This window comes from Scylla paramamosain, chromosome 5, assembly GCF_035594125.1.
Source record: "Scylla paramamosain isolate STU-SP2022 chromosome 5, ASM3559412v1, whole genome shotgun sequence".
NCBI lineage: Eukaryota > Metazoa > Arthropoda > Malacostraca > Decapoda > Portunidae > Scylla > Scylla paramamosain.
In genome coordinates, this window is record NC_087155.1 from 13,178,629 (window position 1) to 13,199,191 (window position 20,563).

General features: G+C 41.5%; 1 long non-coding RNA gene across 1 annotated transcript in view; it reads right to left on the reverse strand.

Annotated features, from left to right (window-relative positions):
- Window positions 1–323: 323 nt before the first annotated feature.
- Window positions 324–20,563, reverse strand: part of LOC135100310 (uncharacterized) — an 89,126-nt gene continuing 68,886 nt past the window's right edge. The window contains exons 2-3 of the long non-coding RNA XR_010268600.1: window positions 16,752–16,804; window positions 324–423 (exon numbers count right to left, since the gene is read on the reverse strand). This is a non-coding gene — a long non-coding RNA (uncharacterized LOC135100310). The remainder of the gene's footprint in view (window positions 424–16,751; window positions 16,805–20,563) is intronic.

Sequence of the window (20,563 nt, forward strand, 5' to 3'; positions counted from 1 at the left end):
ATCATAAATATTGTCATCGTAATTTTTCTCTCCACTCTGGCAGTCTCTTTCCAAGCCAGTTTTTGTTCATCATCATTACGTTCATTGTTTCTGTGAACCTCGTGTGCTTCATAGAGGATGTTATTTTTTTTTGTGTTAGATTGTCTTTTAGTGAGTATGTATCCTTCTCTAACCTTTATCATACTCTTCGACTCTAAATGTTTTATTCCAAAGTGATGGAATGCTGTGCTAAATAAAGGAAGATGTTGGTGTTAAATCTTTTCAGAGGTGTTGGTAAGTCTTAAAGCAGAACTTGCATTAAAATAGAGGAGGTTCTACTTTACCATTGTGATGAGCGGGTAGTGTGAAAGTGCAAGTCAGCTTCCGACAGCGTTTCTGGATGAGGTTTCGACGGATAATGTCAGGTTGTCACGCGGCAATATCCTGTGAACAGAACCACCTCTTTAGAAATAAGCCTTCCTGAGGTTCATGATCCGCGACTCTGACATGATAGTACGCATGTAGTGACAATATAATTCTCTCTCTCTCTCTCTCTCTCTCTCTCTCTCTCTCTCTCTCTCTCTCTCTCTCTCTCTCTCTCTCTTAATTTTCTCCCGAAGCAAAAAAATCAAACGTTTTTAACAAGAGTTATGATCAAGTCCCAACAAGTCTCGGATCAATGTGAAGAAAGAGAAAAAACTTCAGTAGCTCAATCAGGAGTGAATGAACGATCAATAAATTGGACTTAGAAGTTTATCCAATTACTCCGAACGAGTTTTTGCGTCATCGCCACGTCTGATACAATGCAGCTTCCGATTCCAATCAACTTCTTTCTGACACGGCATTAGCTGCTATTCAATCAGTCTTCTTGGCTCTTGCCGCTCGTGAAGCACCCTGGCCGCCTGCACAGTGGCTTTACACCCCCAAGTGGTACCTTTTCTGCGCCGTTCTGAGCTATCGGCTGTGAGGTCAAGTCAAAGGAGCCAAATTCAGGCTAACTGTAAACCTCCAAGCCTTATTCGCTGCGTCCGGAATCCACCAATCACTACATTAACTATCTAAAGGAATATTTACGAGTTGTCTTGTTTTTTTTATCTTACTTTCTCCTCCTGACGTAGAGATGCTGGTGAACGGAGACCGGATGAATAAAGAGATGATACGCAAATCGTGATGAATTGGCAGGATTCGATTCACGAGTAACACTGATGAATGACGACACGCCAATAGATATGTGTGCACACCAAGATAGATGGCACGCATTCATCATTCATCTTCATTATTGGCCTCTGTGATTGCAATGCAGGACAAAGGTTTCTCTCCGTCCTTGTGTACTCATCTCTGTGTCTGCTGCCTGTCTGTTCCAGCCAGGCCAGGCCATTCCGGTGAAAGTTTTTTTTTTATCGTATTTGTTCATCTTAAGTCTCTCTATGTGTTTCTTGTCTTCTCTTACCGTCCTTATGTTGTCATTCTGTTATTCTAATTGTCCATCTATATGTCTGAGTATATAAAAGACACACACACACACACACACACACACACACAGCATAAAAGTAATGCCTCAACAAGATATTCGTCGTCCTGACCAGATTTTTCTTCTTGCTAACCAACACTAAAGTAAATTTGTAAGATTTTGTGTGAGGTGCAATTCTGGTCGCCGTGAGTGGAGGCGAGGCGAAGAGAGGTGAGGGATTGGGATGGGAGAAATTTTCCTAACGCGGTGCTCACAACAAACCCTTCCCGATACCGCCTGCCAAACCCAGCAGCAAACACCTTCATCAGGACATTATTAATTGCAGGGAGGATTACTAATGGACAAATATATATTACGGCGCGGCTCAGCAAGGAGGTAAATGTTGCTATCTCGGGGATGATTAATCGCTTATCGGCGACCACTTTCTTAATTGGTTACCAGACCCCGCGAGAATAATGGCAGCGGTGTGGGGTGCTTTTGGCGACCGTCGGGTTCCTGTTGCTGCTGCTGCTGTTGTTGTTCATGTTCTTTTGATGTTGCTTTTCATTGTTTTGATACTACGGTGATGCTAATATATATATATATATATATATATATATATATATATATATATATATATATATATATATATATATATATATATATATATATATATATATATATATATATACGAGTATATATATATATATATATATATATATATATATATATATATATATATATATATATATATATATATATATATATATATATATATATATATATATATATATATATATATATATATATATATATATATATTTCCTTCATTGGTTTGTATTCTTTTATATATAACTGGTCTTGTTGTTGTTGTTGTTGTTGTTCGTATTGTTTTTCGGGCCATATTCGTTTTTTTTCAATGGCTGTTATTTTTTTTGCATAAAATTGCTGTTGTTCTTGACGATAGTGGTGCTGTAGTTGATAAAGACATTGGTGGTGGTGGTCTTTTCTTCATGTTGCCATTATCTCGTTCTTCATTTGGATAATATAAACAAATTGAATTCTTCGAGACGTTCCAAAGTTTTATTTATTTAGCAATCTATGAATAATCTTTGTTACTCTATGTTGCATGCACTCGCTGGCTTCCCACTATCTTTTAATATTATAATGTGGACACGAAAACTGAACGAAGCATTCAAGAAGGAGGCGTAGAAGTGAATGAACAGCGTACAGATAACTTTATCACACGTAAGTATATTCAAGGATTCTTCCAGTGAATCTCATTAACTTATTAGTTGTCTTAACCACTTCGGACATGAGAGGATTGCTTTTAGTTTTCTTGAAATTATGAATCGAAGGAGGAGGAGGAAGAGGAGGAGGAGGAGGAGGAGGAGGAGGAGGAGTGGGGAGAGGGAGGAAGCGGCGGAGGCGGAGGCGGAGGAGGAGGAGGAGGAGGAGGAGGAGGAGGAGGAGGAGGAGGAGGAGGAGGAGGAGGAGGAGGAGGACACAAAGACGCAAAAATTAACATATACGAATCTGATATTAAACTATAAACAAGTTACTTGCTTTAGTAAATTAAACTATTATTAGGATCCATGCTAATAGGGTACTAATAGGAGGTTTCTAGACACTTCACAATGTAGCTCTGAACTTGCCTTCGGACTGGGCCTTGTTTTCCCCCCATTTTGTAGCCATTGACCGGAGTCCATCTTACATAAAAAGTCAGACAGAAGAGTGAGGAGGTGGAGGAGGAGGAGGGGGAGGAGGAGGAGATAGCAAAAGGATGTAAACGCAGAAGAAATAAAGCAGAGAACACGGAGAAAGGAATTTGTCATTATAATTAAGATGATTATGAAAAAGCAAGACGAAGGTTTAGGTCAATAGAGGAAAGGAAAGACACTAAAGGAGAGTAGGAGAGGCAGTAACAACAACTGGAGTAGGACTATAGAACAAAGGAAATCAGAAGAGCAGAGGAGCATCACGTGATAATAGGAATGAGTACCTTGGAGATGCAAGATGATGATGAGAGGAGGAGAAAGAGAACGTGTAGGAGGAGGAGGAGGAGGAGGAGGAGGAGGAGGAGGAGGAGGACGTGGAGGAGGAGGAGGAGGGCATGACTGGGTTTTGAGTTGCACTGGGTATCGGATTTGGTGATCTTGATAAACACACACACACACACACACACACACACACACACACACACACACACACACACACACACACACACACACACACACACACACACACACACACACACACACACACACAAGCCCGCTAAGACAACAAACAAGGTACAAACATACCCTGCAACACGATTTTCTGATACAATCAGCGGGGGAGGGAAAGAGGGAGAGGGAGAGAAAGAGAGAGTGAGGGGCTAAGGGAGGATGGGAAGAAGGAAGGAAAGATGTGAAGGAGAGAAAAACGCAAAATAAAAGAGGTAAATGTGAATGAGAAATCGTGAAAGAATACGTGAATATGCATAAATAGCAAATGATGTATTTTCAAAAGAACATAAGAACATAAGAACATAAGAAATAAGGGAAGCTGCAAGAAGCGACCAGGCTTACACGTGGCAGTCCCTGTATGAAACACACCTACCTATTTTCATCTGTTATCCCCATCCATAAACTTTTCTAATCTTCTCTTAAAGCTCTCTAGTGTCCTAAAACATAAGACACTTTCATGATTTCATCGATTTAAGGCTAATGACATGTAAAAAAGTTGTAATCTGAAGCAAATTGCATTTACCTCTGTGTTCTCTCTCTCTCTCTCTCTCTCTCTCTCTCTCTCTCTCTCTCTCTCTCTCTCTCTCTCTCTCTCTCTCTCTCTCTATCATCCTGCTTTTTTTTTTTTTACCTTTATGCTGTAAACCTGTTTCGTGTCGTGATCAGCTTCATTGAGACTAGATAACTTTTCATTTAGATCCTCAGGCCTTTTTTTTAGGCTCTTCTGTTTGATGTCTGTCTGTCTGTCTGTGTGTCTGTCCGTCTCTATATACTCGTATATCAGTTTATCGGTGTTCTTCATAGTCTGTCTATTTGTCTGTAAGTCTGTCATATCCTTCGCTTATTTCAACTTTCTCTCTCTCTCTCTCTCTCTCTCTCTCTCTCTCTCTCTCTCTCTCTCTCTCTCTCTCTCGTCTCAAAAGGTTCCATCATCAAAATATTTTCGAGAACACAACACAGAAACTTTGCCGGAGACTAAACACACACCACGTAAATGATAGTGACCATGAATCTAACTTATAACTCAGATCCTCAGTAAAATGCATCACTTCACAGAGGGAAAGTGGTGGAGCAAACATTAAAAGTTATAAATCTTGATAATTTGAACTCAGGGATTAGCAGTAACATAATAATATGAAACATAGAGACAGAGAGCGAGAGAGAGAGAGAGAGAGAGAGAGAGAGAGAGAGAGAGAGAGAGAGAGAGAGAGAGAGAGAGAGAGAGAGAGAGAGAGAGAGAGAGATTGCAGGAGGAGAAACGCAGGGATAAGGATAATTATACACAGGACGAAGAACTGATAAAAGTACTGGGCAGGTTGTGCTCAGCGGGACTGGAAATGAGGGAAGGAGGAGCAGGAGAGAGAAGCGCACGAGAGGTAAGGTGAAGAGCAAGAAATAATATGAAACCACGAAAGTTGTAGATAGGGTAGGCAAGAAATAAACGCTGAACTACGTAAATAGGAGGATAATTGATGAAAATGAGTGTAATAAATAAGAAACTCTGCTGATAGAATAATAATAATGATGAAAGTGTCAGCTAAGGAGTATACGTAAATACCTGCTGAGTCAGTGACGTGAAGTGGGTGGAATGTTAGTGTGGGATGTGTGGTAGGTGAGTCAGTCGTGGTCAGACGTTAAATAAGCACTTGTACTAACTTTCCCTCGTGCTTAACTTCCCTTATTCTTAACACCCATGTTCATAACCGTCTTGGCGCTTTATCTTATATTATAACAGACTGTAATTTACGTTATCGAAACTTTTAAGGCGTTTGTATGATTCTAGTGAGAGTTTAGCAGAGATTGTGCATCATCAATAGGAAAAAAAACATCCATGGGAATCTAATGAATCATCTCTTTGGCCTCTGAAAATAGCGTTGATGAAAGCTGACACTCTCGTTACAAAACCTGATCATTGTTTGATAGTTAGTAAATCGGAGGACTTTGCATATGCGTAGGAATCAGAATTTTATATGTAAGCATTGTTGGTTCATATTACTCGTACTTACCAAGTTTCAGCTTGATCAGTTTCTGATGAGGCTTTTGTACATACCCAACGCAAATCCGGATTTAACATGCTCGGTTGGGTACATGACACATATTGAGTTTCAATATAATCGGCTGAACAGTTATTGAGAAACAACATGTGAGACATTCCTTCACTTTTTTGCAAATTACCCATCACTTCCATGCATCAGAAAGAATGAAATCTATAACACAAAAGTCAAAAGAAATGTGCTACAGTATGGTGTGACTTTCCTCGCGATCTGTTGTGTAGTTTCCTAGATACAAGTCTGTGGTTAGCGTAACGGTCGGGCCGGGCCGGACGGTGCTTCTCGGTTAATAAAATCCACCCACCTGAACATAATTTCGCTCCGCTCATAATAAATACGAGTTCCACAAATAGAGTGTGATTCTTTAAGATTTATATTCGTTTTGGTACAAAGAATACTGAGGTTACTTTCTTTTAACATATCAGGCTTGACATGGGGACAAAGACGTCCAGCCTTGTCTGCCGCACGTCACAATGAAGTGCATATTGTGTTACGAGCCGCGGGTGTTGTGGGGGCGACCTCTGGTCCCTGTGTGGGTGTTGGTGGCGTTTCCTGGCCTGCCTCACGTCACTCCGTACTTTACCAAACACACGCCACAAAGGTATTACTCTGAGACTCCTCTTTCACAACCTCACCCAACATTCCCTAAAGCATGTTATTCCCTGGCATGCCCACTCGTCCTTTAAGCTAAATGAAAACCCAACAAAGAGACACGCCATTAATCAAAGAAAAAGAGGAATCAAAGCATATGTTAAGCGAGCAATATTCGTCATCGTTTGGCTCGCTTAGGGCCACTGAAGGACGACAATGGCCAATGCATCACCGCCCGGCAAACAAGAGCATCTGTCGCACCACCAAGCCGACACATCACTCAGCCCACGGGGGGATCTGATGCCTCCGAGATGTCCCTGTCCGCCTCCTGCGCCCACACACACACACACACACACACACACACACACGAAGGTTGTATCTCTACCTATTCCACAATTCAAGTGTTCATCTTTGCAGTTGCTCCTTCAGTCTCATTTGGTCTGTGTTTTTCTGTTTTGTTATCTTCGTTACATTTTGTTCTTTTGTTGTTATTTTCCATTATCCCAGGTTCTTCGTTTTTTTTTTATTTGTTGTTGTTGTTGTTGTTGTTGTTGTTGTTGTTGTTGTTGTTGATGCTGTTGTTGTTGTTGTTCTTGCTACTGCTGCTGTTGGTACTCTTCTTGTTGCTGTTGTTGTTGTTATTGTTTTTGTTGTTGTTATTGTTGCTGTTGCTGCTGGTGCTGTTATCATCATCGGTTTTCTCTTACTCTTCTTCTTTATACTCCTGTTTTGTTTCTCCCTTTCTTTCTCGTCCTCTTCCTTCATCACATGTGATTTTTCAATACTATTTACATGGGAACTCTTCTTCAATTCACTCGTTCCCCAATCAATTGTTGCTGTAAAATTATAAGCTCCTCTAATGTCCTGTGATTCACTCAGCCTCGCATAGTACTCGCTGGAACGTTATTCATGGCTCAAGCCATTTCTCAGCCTTTCGCAAGTTCACACTGAAGTACTTAGTGTCATTATATTCTTATTGAACGACATGTATCTAAGTTTCTTCTTGTTATAATGACTTTATTGTACATATGCGTACTTTTTTTTTATGTGCTAAATAAAAGTTAAGAATTGTAATTATCAGAAAATTCATAGAAAAAATGTCAAAGGCAGAAAGAACCCCAATAATATGGTTATAAAAATGAAGAATAGAAAAAAAAAAAAAAAAAAAGCGGAAGGACGGAGAACATAACGTTTTATCCGACGACTCGAGTCTACGACAGGTAGAATAAGACAGGCCGGGAGGCAGAGAGAGGCTTACAGCGGCGCGAACAGGACCAACACGCTGGAAGCGATGGACAGAATCCACGACACAGGATGCAACGACAAAATCTAGCGACACCACCATCTGCCTGAGGCTTCAATAAGAAAACTTACGCGCAGGAAGGCCCAGTAACAAGACTAACCACAGGGAGAGGGGCGGCCTCTGTCACCTAGCCGGGCGAGGGAAGCGGGAGGAAGGTCGCGCAGGATGATGGAAGTTGGACGCGATTACAGACAGGATTGGAGAGGACAGTCCCGCCCCAATAGATTGTACCCACTATCGTAAAACCTGATCAAATTTCAATTACTATAACTCATGCACGGCGGCCATAAATTGTGATGATTAATGCCGGGGAGCAATAATGTTTGACCGTAGGTGTGACTGGGAGGAGGCGCGACGGGACGAGGCACAGATGTAGGACGCAGCAAGGCCTTCACGCCCATGGAGCTACGACGACACACACACACACACACACACACACACACACACACATACACACAAAAAAAATAATACATTTATTTATATACGCACCAGAGCAACTGCATACACAAAAATAACACGCAGGAAAAGTAAAAAAGTCTCGCACTCATATTTTCACAATCGCTCTCTCTCTCTCTCTCTCTCTCTCTCTCTCTCTCTCTCTCTCTCTCTCTCTCTCTCTCTCTCTCTCTCTCTCTCTCTCATACACAACCCTGCAACACGTGGCTTCTCACATCGCCAACCCTGGGTTCGTATATCCTACAATACAAGCCTTTGACAAACGACGCAGTAAGTTTGCCCAAAGAAGTCGCTCTTTGCAGAGTTAAAAGTTTTACCTGTTATAATCTCATGCTAGGCGAGGAAGAAGGCCCACCAGGCACGCTAGCACAGACCCAGAGGGAGAAGGAGGTGGAGGAGACTTGTATAAAGAACACTTTGGCTGAACGGTAAGATCGTAATCCTCGCCCGGCCATCGCGGCGGCTTGTTCTTCATCACCTGGACAACGTACGAGGGTGATGATCAGTTTAATCTCCTGCTTCCAACTAGCGGACGGAAGGCAGTGGACCCGTGTGTGTGTGTGTGTGTGTGTGTGTGTGTGTGTGGAGGGAAATGGATAGCCTTCCAGCAACAAAAAGTCCTCTCCCTAGATGGCCTCGCCGGCAAGGATATATCTAGGTACTAATCACTCGCCATTATATTCAAGTTCGTATCAAAATCACCTGCGCAGTCAAAATATTAGTGGTTTGCCTTTTTCTTTCTTTTATCCATCTGGTAACAGATTACTTCTTTTATTTGTGGTCCGCCATGACTGCTCTCTAATGGTATGGATTAGTTTTTGCTTAATTTCCACCACCTTGTTAATCAACGAGGCATCTTCTCTTATCAGTGGTGATCTCGCCTCCGTGCCGTGTGCAGCGCGAGGGACACGGCGGCAGCGAGGGGACCAGGGTGAGAAGAGACAGGTAATTGGGAACGGTAAAATAGGAGAGGAAAAGAAGGAGAGATAAGGGAGGATGAAAGAACCAGGTTTTTGTAAGCATAAGATAATTTATCACCGACTTGTATGTTTCCTTTTAGGAGAGAAGCTGTCATTTGCGTACATTTATAGTCATTTATTTTTATTCAGTTTATTTCTGTCGACAAGCGTGTAACAAAAAGGGAAATATCAGGAAGGTATTACTGGTATCAGAGGAGCCTTGATTCCCGGTCTGTGTCTGTGACTGCCGCTGATAACGTGCTCCCGCTAATGCCCAAGTTGGAGGCAGCGAAAAACATGCCAGTCTATGAAACATGGCCAATAAACCTGGAATGCAATTTTTTTGTGAGGAAAATAAGATAAATTTAGACAAATGAACTGTTGGGAAACTCGCCTGGGCCTTCACCTCACCTGTCAAACTCGTTCACCTGGCGGGCCTTCATGGCTTCGTTCGGGATTAAAATCAATTAGTGAAAGTATCATTTTGCCCTCAGCGATCCAGCCGCTTATGATTAGAAGTGATTGGAATTACCGTCATTGGAGCTTCAGAGGGACCTGCGGCAGCAATCAAGCACAAATTAGTGAGCCTGAGTCTGGAGCGGCGGGCGGCTGTCCATTACCGCCGCTACTGACGTTCCATTAACAGCACCTGCAGGCGAGTGATGACGCTAATCACCATGCATTACCAAGCGCACCTGATTAATTGTGGTCACGGGTTTTAACTGGCGGCTAATTGACCTTCACTCGTTTCATAAAGATTGTTATTCTTTACCGCCGCCATCACCATCATCACCGCCCTCCATAACATTGGCATCACCTTGAGTCTTCGCAAGCCAAGGCTGCTTACTACCTCTCCTCGCTGCTCTGCCTTACCACTGTGCATTGCCTGAGTCCTACTGATTGTCGATAAGCTTACACTCATAATACTCGAAGCGTTTTCATTTTTCACTTATACATTTAAAGTGTCTTCTGTCAGCAATATATTTTCGTTGCAGTACATACAACAAACACTATACAATATTATGTTCACTACAGAATTAGATTACACACTGATCACGTGCATGTGCTTCGAGAACATAAAATACTCTTACATTCCATTTCATATACAACACTTTGGTTAGAGAACGGTGTATATAACAGATAATTTTATGATAGTCCCCTTACACTTACTTGAAGAGTTAATAATATGGACTTACAGAAAAAGAGAAATACTACGTTAGAAGAGCCTCGGGTTTGGATGTGGAGCACAATAACAAATTATGATTTTTTCCATCCTCGAAATAGATGTCCGAAATTTTATTGAGAATGAAAATGTTATACAGATTTGTTTTTATCACTCATGATTTACTAAAATATTATCATACAGATTTTATAGAAAAGCTTGATATCTTCATTATTTTTTTTTTCCAGGTAGGAGCCTCAGCTTCTTCACAACCTGTTCACCATCACCTGAATTCGAGAGATGACTGGTGAATTTTCTATGGATAACACGCTTATTACCTTCATTATGACAACCAGCGGAGAGAGAGAGAGAGAGAGAGAGAGAGAGAGAGAGAGAGAGAGAGAGAGAGAGAGAGAGAGAGAGAGAGAGAGAGAGAGAGAAAGGCGAGGCAAATTACAACTGTAGCTTAAAATCAGCAAGCAGCAAAAACATTATTACGCTCATAAACAGACAGAATAACACATCCCTATATGCCTCCACTGTGAATAAGAGAGCTGTACCGAAATACTAATAAAACCTTCCTTATCCCAGTCACCCTCGAGCACAAGTGCAGAGAAATACGCTGTCTTTTGGAAAATTCTCATGTAGCGAATATTTATGGAAACAAAACACCGATCTTTCAAATGTAATCTCGTAATATGTAAAAAGCCTTGCAATGAATAAAAAAAGGGAGTAGACTGAGGCAATGAAAAATGTGAAAGTTCAGGATTCGTAATAATTGGAGTTATTTATGTTTGGACACAGAGAGAGAGAGAGAGAGAGAGAGAGAGAGAGGAGAGAGAGAGAGAGAGAGAGAGAGAGAGGAGAGAGAGATAGAGAGAGAGAGAGAGAGAGAGAGAGAGAGAGAGAGAGAGAGAGAGAGAGAGAGAGAGAGAGAGAGAGAGAGACTGAAATGAAAATAAATCCTGGAATATAATTAAACTGTAAATAAGCAAAAAAATATCGGAGAGAGAGAGAGAGAGAGAGAGAGAGAGAGAGAGAGAGAGAGAGAGAGAGAGAGAGAGAGAGAGAGAGAGAGAGAGAGAGATGTTCTACTCTCAAATTTCCTAAACAGACAAAACCACTTCCCCTGAGGAGCTGCCACCTTTAGCACCGCCAAGTTACGACCTCGATCTTTGATAGCAGGGACCGGCGTGCTCTTCGCGGCGACGACCCAATCAGGGAGGAGGTGGTAAGTGGCCGGCCAATGAGATAAGAGTCTTTCATCGCACTCTACCAATCAAGGGTGAGATCGGAGGTGAGACGATAGACTGCGAAAATTGGCATCTCTTATTTCTTACTCTAACGATGAAACCACGTCAGGGAAAATCGCTGTTAATTTAGTGCCTCTCCGTAATGGCAATGATAAATAAAACAAACACGATGAAGAGACAAGCTAAGACTATAATGAAGAGGACTGCCATCTTCAACACGTCCAAGACAGATGGGAACCTCCAGGCACCGGTTAAAAGATCATATCCCCGAGTTGAGCATTTTTTTAATCTTGAAGGTCGGTCTCCAAACTCACACTTCTCCCCTTAAAAAAAAAAAGGCTATAATGGCAGATGTTATGGAGTGATGTACTCTCTGATATACTCTGTCCCCGCAGGATATATCGGACTTACAGACTGATAGACAGAAAAAGACACACACACACACACACACACACACACACACACACACACACGTTAAATTCTATTACATTATTTTCAGATCAGTGCCTCTCTCTCTCTCTCTCTCTCTCTCTCTCTCTCTCTCTCTCTCTCTCTCTCTCTCTCTCTCTCTCTCTCTCTCTCTCTGTCATGTCCCGTTAATACAGTCTCGTAACATGCTATCTCATATATTCCTCTTTATTCTCTGCCGCTCTTAGCTGTGTAAAAATTGAATTATATTTGGTGAATGAAAAAAAATAACTGTCAGTTCTTCGAATCCCTTGTTTAGTGATTTCCTCCTAATCATAAAGTACATGTGGCTGTTGTGTTTCTTTAACTTTTATATTTGTTATGCGATTATTTCCTTTTTTTTTATTTATGGGGATGAATATATTTGAGGTAGATTATTAGTTATGTATTTAATGATTGTACGGAAACGTATTTACTGACTCATTTGCTATACTATATTACAAACACAAAGGAGGGACTTGCTAAACTAAGCAATACGTTTCGAGAAATTATAAGGATAGCTGCCCATCTTTTCACTTCCGAGTTCATCTTTCTGCACATCAATGGCAAATGCATCCAAGGTCCATATAATTCTTGGCGGCCACTGAGGGAACCGCAGCACAGCATTATGACAGTAAAAAGAGAGAAAAAAAAGTCAGTAATTGGATTCTAGTTAGAACTTAAGTTTGACCTACGTACGCAGTCATTTACATGATTATTTAAAAATTTCGTTTATGCATGCTATGAATACATTAACAATGGTAATTGTTTTTTAAGCTAAGTTGGTAATAAACAAGTAAACATTTCGCTGTACTTTAGTTTAAATAGTCAAGATTAATCATATCATCCTTGTCATTATTTGCATTTTTCTTTACATCATTAATATCTAGGGAAAAAACGTATGTATTATACATGAATTCTTTATCTTTTAATAGCGAAGAAGAAAAGGAATAAGAGATATGCAAAACTAGTTGATGTATATATAATAGCCATGTCAGATGAAGAATGTACACAAGCCATTATGCAATTACTCATTCATTCCAACAAATCTCTCGCTGCGACGTGAACTACCGTGGTGGAGGGAGACCTGTGGGGTGACGGCACACGAGGCCGCCACGGAGCAATTAGTCTGTTGCATGAACGACACAGTGCAAGTGTTGCTTCGATTTATGTGTCAGAGGGTGATGTACGTATTGTTGTGAAACTGTGGCGGCGTGATGTATCGTCCCTTCACCGCTGGGATGAGTTAAGCTTTAGTGTCTATCGTGAACAATGGGATATAATCGTAGGTACACCTTTACTAGTTACTTTCTGCAGTTAGTGTGCGTGAGATACAACCAAATCGAGTTATATGTACCTATTCATATTGATTTTCAGATTTTTCATATTTATTTTTCTATATTTCATTTTTTTATTTAAGTGAATAAAAAGTAAAAACTTGATATTATTGCTGATACAGAAAATAATTACGAAAAATCAGTTCAGCTCGATTCAAAGAACTTTTTTTTTTTTTATCAACTTGCAATGCTTTACATGAGCAGGTCATTACATTGGCAAAGGGCACACAACAATATGCGTTTGAAAAGTTTCCTAGCTATTCGCACAGTCAGGAAAAAGCATTCAGAAGAAAAATTCTAATAACAGAGTATTGTGGACAGTTTACTTTCGGTGGTGTTTTGAAACCCACTTCCAAGGATGTTCACGAGGAACAGCACTTAATCAGCAAAAGTGGTAGAATGTAAACACGCATTTATCATTATGGTGGGTGAAAAATGCATGAAGAATCACTGATGACTTGCGGAAAGACGATAGGCGACAAGAAAAATATGCTATCAACAATAGCTTTACAAGAGGAACAGTGGCATTCAAGCACGACACCGATAAGTGCTGTATGTATGTATGCATATATGTAAGAGAGAGAGAGAGAGAGAGAGAGAGAGAGAGAGAGAGAGAGAGAGAGAGAGAGAGAGAGAGAGAGAGAGAGAGAGAGAGAGAGAAGAGGAGAGAGAGAGAGAGAGAGAGAGAGAGAGAGAGAGAGAGAGAGAGAGAGAGAGAGAGAGAGAGAGAGAGAGAGAGAGAGAGAGAGAGACAGAGCAGACATAGTGGGGACCAACTGGAACCCAGGTATCACCAGGCGACCAATAGGAACCCAGTACCTGCAGTCTCCGCTAGGGACTCGTAACGGCAAGATCCAAGAAGATGCGGGAGCGTGAATCTGATGCTACGAGTAATTGAAGCTAAGTATACCACTGCATGCCTACTGACTGTTGTATAACAGTAATAAGAGAGCCATGGGTACTTCTATACTTGAAATGGACACTGAGGAGAGCGAGACCACCCCAGGCTGCTTCTGTGGCCTCTGGAGGAGACTTCGCAGGTGTTTCAAGAAGATGGCGAGGAAGAGGCGCTCATCACCCGGTGCTGCCAGGATACGAGTACCTGTGGTGGACGAGGAGTCCCCGGCCCTCGCACAGGACGACCATGCTGATGAAGCCGAGGACCTCCACACTCCAGGTGGAGGCGAGGAAGGAATTGCCGATGTTCTTTGTGGAGGCGAGGATGATGGAACTGCCGATGTTCCTGCTGACTTGCACGACGGGAATGAAGTGGACTGTTCCCAGTCAAGCAAGGTACACCCGCAAGAAACAGACACCTATGAAGCCATTATAGAGGAGTGTGGACCAACTGAAGCCAGCAGGAAGGAAAAGAGGATTCCTTCCTCGCAATATGACAACAATGAAGTACACAAGTCCTTCCATGAGCAGGCGGAAAGGTACGATGCAGGATCTCCCTACGTCATGAAAAAGGGTTACGAGACGACCTTTGTATTCTTAGACGGATCGGAACCCTCTGTGCGGAACAGGAGATCAAAACCAAGTCCCAAGAAGAAAAGCGAGAGGATTAAATCAGCATCATACGAAGATTTTGAAACATTCTGTGCGATGCAAGAAGAAGAGACTGAGTTTGGAAAAGGGACTTACGTCCGAGGAAATTACGTCCCTTCAACACAGGAATTCCTGGGCTTGTTGCAAAGCGGCGGTCCAGTAACGTGGGGGGGAATATCAGGGACCCGCCGGAAGAAAAAGAATAGGAAGAGCTCTCCGCCTGTTGACGGGAAGAACGAGGAAGGCAAGGCATCTGGCCACGGTCAGCGATACTTGATTCTGTTAGCGGTGTTTGTTGTGTTGCTGCCGCTGTGCCTGTTTCTCGCCCTGCCAATGTACTTCACGTCAACACACGACTCGCATATGCAAAAATACATTCGAGCTCAACGAGAGGGAAGGTGGGCCGACGTCCCTCTCGAGTACAGAGATGAAGTAATAACCAAGTCAGGGAAAAAATATATCAAACACTTACTGAAGCCCGACGACCCCCGCTGGGCTCTTGACGTGACCTACGCAGAGAGGAAGCACAGGACCTGTGAGGATAAAAGTGAAGAAAAATCGCCGCTACGACCAAAGAGAGCAACAGAGAAAACGACGCCACAACGGGAGAACCAAGCAGGAATCGACGTGTTCCAGAAAATATACGACGTAGTGCAATTCGTCGCGGCCACCACTACTCGAGGATTTTCACTGACGATCAACTCAACTATGGAAACGGCAGCGAGAATCCGTCATGGCTCAGGGGTAGTTACAGGAGCGAGCTGTGGCGGCGTGACGAGATTCATGATAGACGGGTACAGTGCAGGAAGTCAAGTGTTCAAGTTTGTGATAAAGGGTGTGAAAGCTTATTGGAGGAGAGGGTACAATGCAGAGAGGAAAATCATCAAGGTGATGGTTTGGGGCACTAAAATGTTTTTCCGATGTGCATGCAATGGAATGATAAAAACCTTAGTTTTGCTGATCTAAGGCGGGGAGGAGTGAGCAATGACACCAAGAAAAGCTCAGAAGCTGTGCGAAATGTTTGTTTGAAGGAAAAGTATTTCTTGGTTTCAATCAACAGCAGATGGGTAATAAAAAAAACCTCTTTCTGATGAAAACCAACAATACACAAACAAAAGTCTTCAAAGCTGTATAAAATATTTGGAACACTTCAAATTGTAAAAAAGAATTTTTCACTCAGTTTCGATCGTATCTCATCGTCCTGTGCAGCGCATTATAAGCATCATGGTCACTGTTCTTTAAACGTATAAGCATGTTCATGATATTCCGCTTTCGACAGTAAAACAGGAAATAGTAGTGAAATGTAGACTTAGTTAACAGCAAATATTTGTAACAATTTAAGCATTCAGGAGTGACTGGTAGTCATGGTGTGAGGCAGTGACCCTTAATGTTACGCTCTATTTCTCTCCCTTTTTTTTCTTTTTCTTTTTTTTTTTTTCTAATGGCGTTAGTTATCACAACCAACCATCGATCTACTCACAACCACAAAACTGCATCACTCGTCACAATGAAGGGAGAGGAGAAAACCACTGACCGGTACATCATCCTAGAGATAACACACACGTTTCCGTATCTGCCTTATCCATTCAGAAAAAAAGAGGTATCACGAAAGGCCATTCTTGCTCCGTTAGGTGCGCATTGGGGCGGGAACACGGAACCACCTGCACTAAGCCTGCACTGAACGCCCCCAAAAACAAGCTCCACCTTCCACCCGCCACAGCAACCCTCCCAGGACACCCTAATCCTTTCCTAACCTCCCTGCATTCACCTGCCGCGCCCAGACACACCCTCCTTGCATGTGGTCCTCGGCGCAAACATGATTTTTGTTTCCGTGGGTGTTTGTAGAAAGTTGAAGAGAAAACGGACGCTTGCCTCGACACAATTAGGCCCATTCACATTGCACTTCCTTACACGCACACAGGAACATTCAGACTGAAGGCTTTGAATTGAATTTTTTGGCAATATATCAAATAAAAAAAACACTTACGTCTCTCCATGTAAGGTTGGGGACGAGGACAAGCACCACTATTTTCGCTTTGCCTGAAAATAATAAGATACACAAATAAAAAAAAGAAACGAATATTTTATCAGCTACATATAATATTAGATAGGAAATTCGTCTCACAGTGGCACCCCACCTTAATTAGCAGAGTAATAAGAAAGAAATAAAGTATTCTTCCAGGATCCTCCGACCTCTGCTGATCTCTTTCTTCCATATGGAACCACAGCGTATCAGTAAATGTTTTCCTGCCAGTGATAAAATTAATATTATTGTTTGAGGTTTAACATTACTTATAGCTAATGGATTTTTATTTTTCTCTCTCACTGTCAATGAAGATAAAATAAAATAACAGAATATTAACGTGGTAATAATGGTTGGTGGTGGTAATGGTAGTAATGGTGGTGGTAGTGGCAGTAGTAATAGTAGTAGTAGTAGTAGTAGTAGTAGTAGTAGTAGTAGTAGTAGTAGTAGTAGTAGTAGTAGTAGCAGCAGCAGCAGTTGTAGTAATGAAATAAGATAATAATAATAATAATAATAATAATAACAATAATAACAATATCAATAATAATAAAAATAATAGCAATAATAATAAAAATAATAGCAATAATAATAATACTCTGAATGAGGAATAAAGAATGAGAATGAGAAATAGGAACAAGAACAAGAAGACAGACAGGAAAACTAAAAGAAAAAAAGAAAATATACAGAATAAAGACATCAAGAATAAATAAAAAAAAAATCATGATAGTAATATAAAAATAACAACATAATCAAAATAACACAGCAACAATAATAACAAAGATCAAAAACCCTCACGCCGTAACTCCATTCTCGTTACACGGTGATATATAGATATAATAAATAGCCTTAATAAATAATTCCCAAGCCAGTTACTGTTCCCTAATAAACAGATCACGGCAACTATAATTACAAGCAACCTTAAGAGAACACAGGATGAGGGAACCCCCCAGCGCCGCCCGCCTCCCGCCACTCAACCACCATTAAACTTGCTCTCTTTTGGCGGGAGTTCGAGTTAACACCCCCGTTCATCACTGTTCTGCTCACCAAGCGACGACGCGGCGTGTGCTTGAAAACGACCGACGCAGCGACACGTTTCAGGAATGCATGTGTTGTGTTGTTGCTTGTGGGAAAGTGAAGGAAGGATGTCTTGTAAGCTGCGTGACTCCAGATCTGTGAGGGATGGACAGTTCGTCTTATTTGCTTTTTGCGTGCAAGAACTTGGTCATAGGAATGGATAACATATATTGGGGGATATGTCCGCCGTTTTGCCACTCCCGAGAGAGAGAGAGAGAGAGAGAGAGAGAGAGAGAGAGAGAGAGAGAGAGAGAGAGAGAGAGAGAGAGAGAGATTATGTAAGAGATAGAGGCAATATACATGTGCGGGAACTCGGTCATGAACATAATAAAAAAATATATATATATTGGGAGAGATGTCCGTTATTTTGCTCCTTCCGAAAAAAAACGAAAAAAAAACATATGTAGAAGAGTTAGAAATGAATGCTAGTTTAGTTCAGGAGTTGCCTTGATACTCCTCTTTGTGTGTGTGTGTGTGTGTGTGTGTTTGTGTGTGTGTGATATAATATACACACTCACAGCCTATTCATTCGGGTTTTTACAAGCTCTCATGTCTGGTATCTTCTTCGCTATCTCTCATGTCTCCCAAGTTGCATCACATAAATTTTGACCTTGTCAGACAGATACAATGACCACGGCGTGTCCTTGCCCCGTGACCCGCCAGGACAAGGAAGCTGCGCGGCGCCACCTTAGGCTGATGAAGGGTCACCTTGATCCATATATTGCTACTGAATTTGCCGGTGATGGACACTACACTTTTAAATGCTTGTGAGCATATCAAAATATCCTGCATACAGCCGCAACGTATGATGCTTAATGAATTTCTAACTACAAAAGGTGACAGTCCAAGGTTATAAAACAGCCTTGAAAAAGGCACCGCTGAAAGTATCTCTGAAAATGAAGAAGCGATCTAAATTATCTTGTGTTGATGTCCTTTCCCGAAGCATTATTTATTCGTATTTTTTTTTGGGGGGGGGGGAAGTAGAAAACTGAAAGGAAAAGTTTGTTCTAGGCAGAATTACTTAACGTGTAGCAGCTTCGGCGCTCATTGTGGTGAATTTCTTCAAGACCTCTAACACTCTCTTCTTGTAGATACAGAGATTAGTTGATACACAAGTGTTGATAAACTAGCCTTTCACAGGCTTCCTGTTTTTTCTTTCCATTCACAGATCTACAAAATATATAAAGATGAATGCTCCATAATACTTTTCTTTATTTATAATCTAAGAAAATTATATAGAAATAGTATTTGTAAATAATGCCTGTATATAATTCACTCAACCTGAGAAGACGTCCTACGTGACCAACATAACTGAGCTTTTATCCTCGCCCTGTACTAGATAAAGTCTTTTCCCAACACTTTCAAATCTATAGTGGCGTCCTCCTAAGGAAATAATACTCTAGTTCTCCGATAAAAGACTGAAGACATGAAAAATATCGACAACATGCAAGATCAATAAAGTTGTGACTGTAGAAATACCGATAAGCATTTGCAGTAGAATAAAAATTGTGCAAGTCTGTCAAAGAAAGGGTCTGACATTTATTGATGGGACAAATAACGTTCTATTGTTTCCAACTACTGGACGAGGAGTGCTGCCACCTCCTGCCAAAAAGCAGTACTACAAGCAGAGTCACAGGATACGATTTGAGAGGACGAAGATGATTGACGAAAACTGTATAGGACACCGAACTTTACTGGAGTTATTTTATGAGAAAAAATTTTCTGACAATATTCTTTGATGAAAAAACAAAAGAAAAAAAAAAACAGTGAGGCTTTAGCTTAATGTAATTAAAGAGAAGTAAGAGCTGTTCGCGAGGCTGGTGTGTTATAACTCAGTGTTTTCTAACTCTTGTTGAGAATCGTATGTCACATAATGATGAGACAATGCAGATAAGAGTCATGAGCTGAGGAGAGGATGGACGACTGATTGTGGGTTACACGATCATTAGTGTATAATTAAAGACTGTTTGAGATAGCAGAGAACCATTAAAAGCACCACTACTGATAGGTAGAGGAAAATAGCAGAATACTGAGAATGCACTAGATCACCAGCTCAACAAGAAATAGAAACTTGAATTGGATAAATAAAATAAATAGGTAAATTAATAAACAAATTAATAAATACGTAATAAATAAATAAACAAATAAATAGATAATACAAATGCACACACACACACACACACACACACACACACACACACACACACACACACACACACACACACACACACACACCATCCTTTCACACTAATGTCGTAGAAAAGAAAGCATTTTACGCACGGGTTGCCAAAGAGTCTGACAAAACTGTTCTGTGCCGGCGCCCAACAGCCCAGCAGCAGGTGAGGCGGTGATCCCAGTGTCGGGCAGCCAATGGCCACCCTTGCGCCCTCACTCACTGGATGAAGGGCGCGACGCCACCGCGGCCCAGCTCGCCGGCGGGGATGGACACCAAAACCGTCTTGAAGCTGATGTGTCGTGCGCCGAAAAAGGCTTCGGGCTAAGTTACGACCCAACCCGCGGCAGCAAAACTTTCAGAGTTCTGTTTATTCTGGGAGACTTTTTACCAACTTTTTTTTTGAAGCAATAAATTTTCAACGTAAGGCAACGACGATCACGTGGCTGATAGCAGGCAGTGGCGTGGGATTACCTCAGGCGGATGACACACGGGCTACTTCTGACCTCACAAATTTCCTTCACTTTTT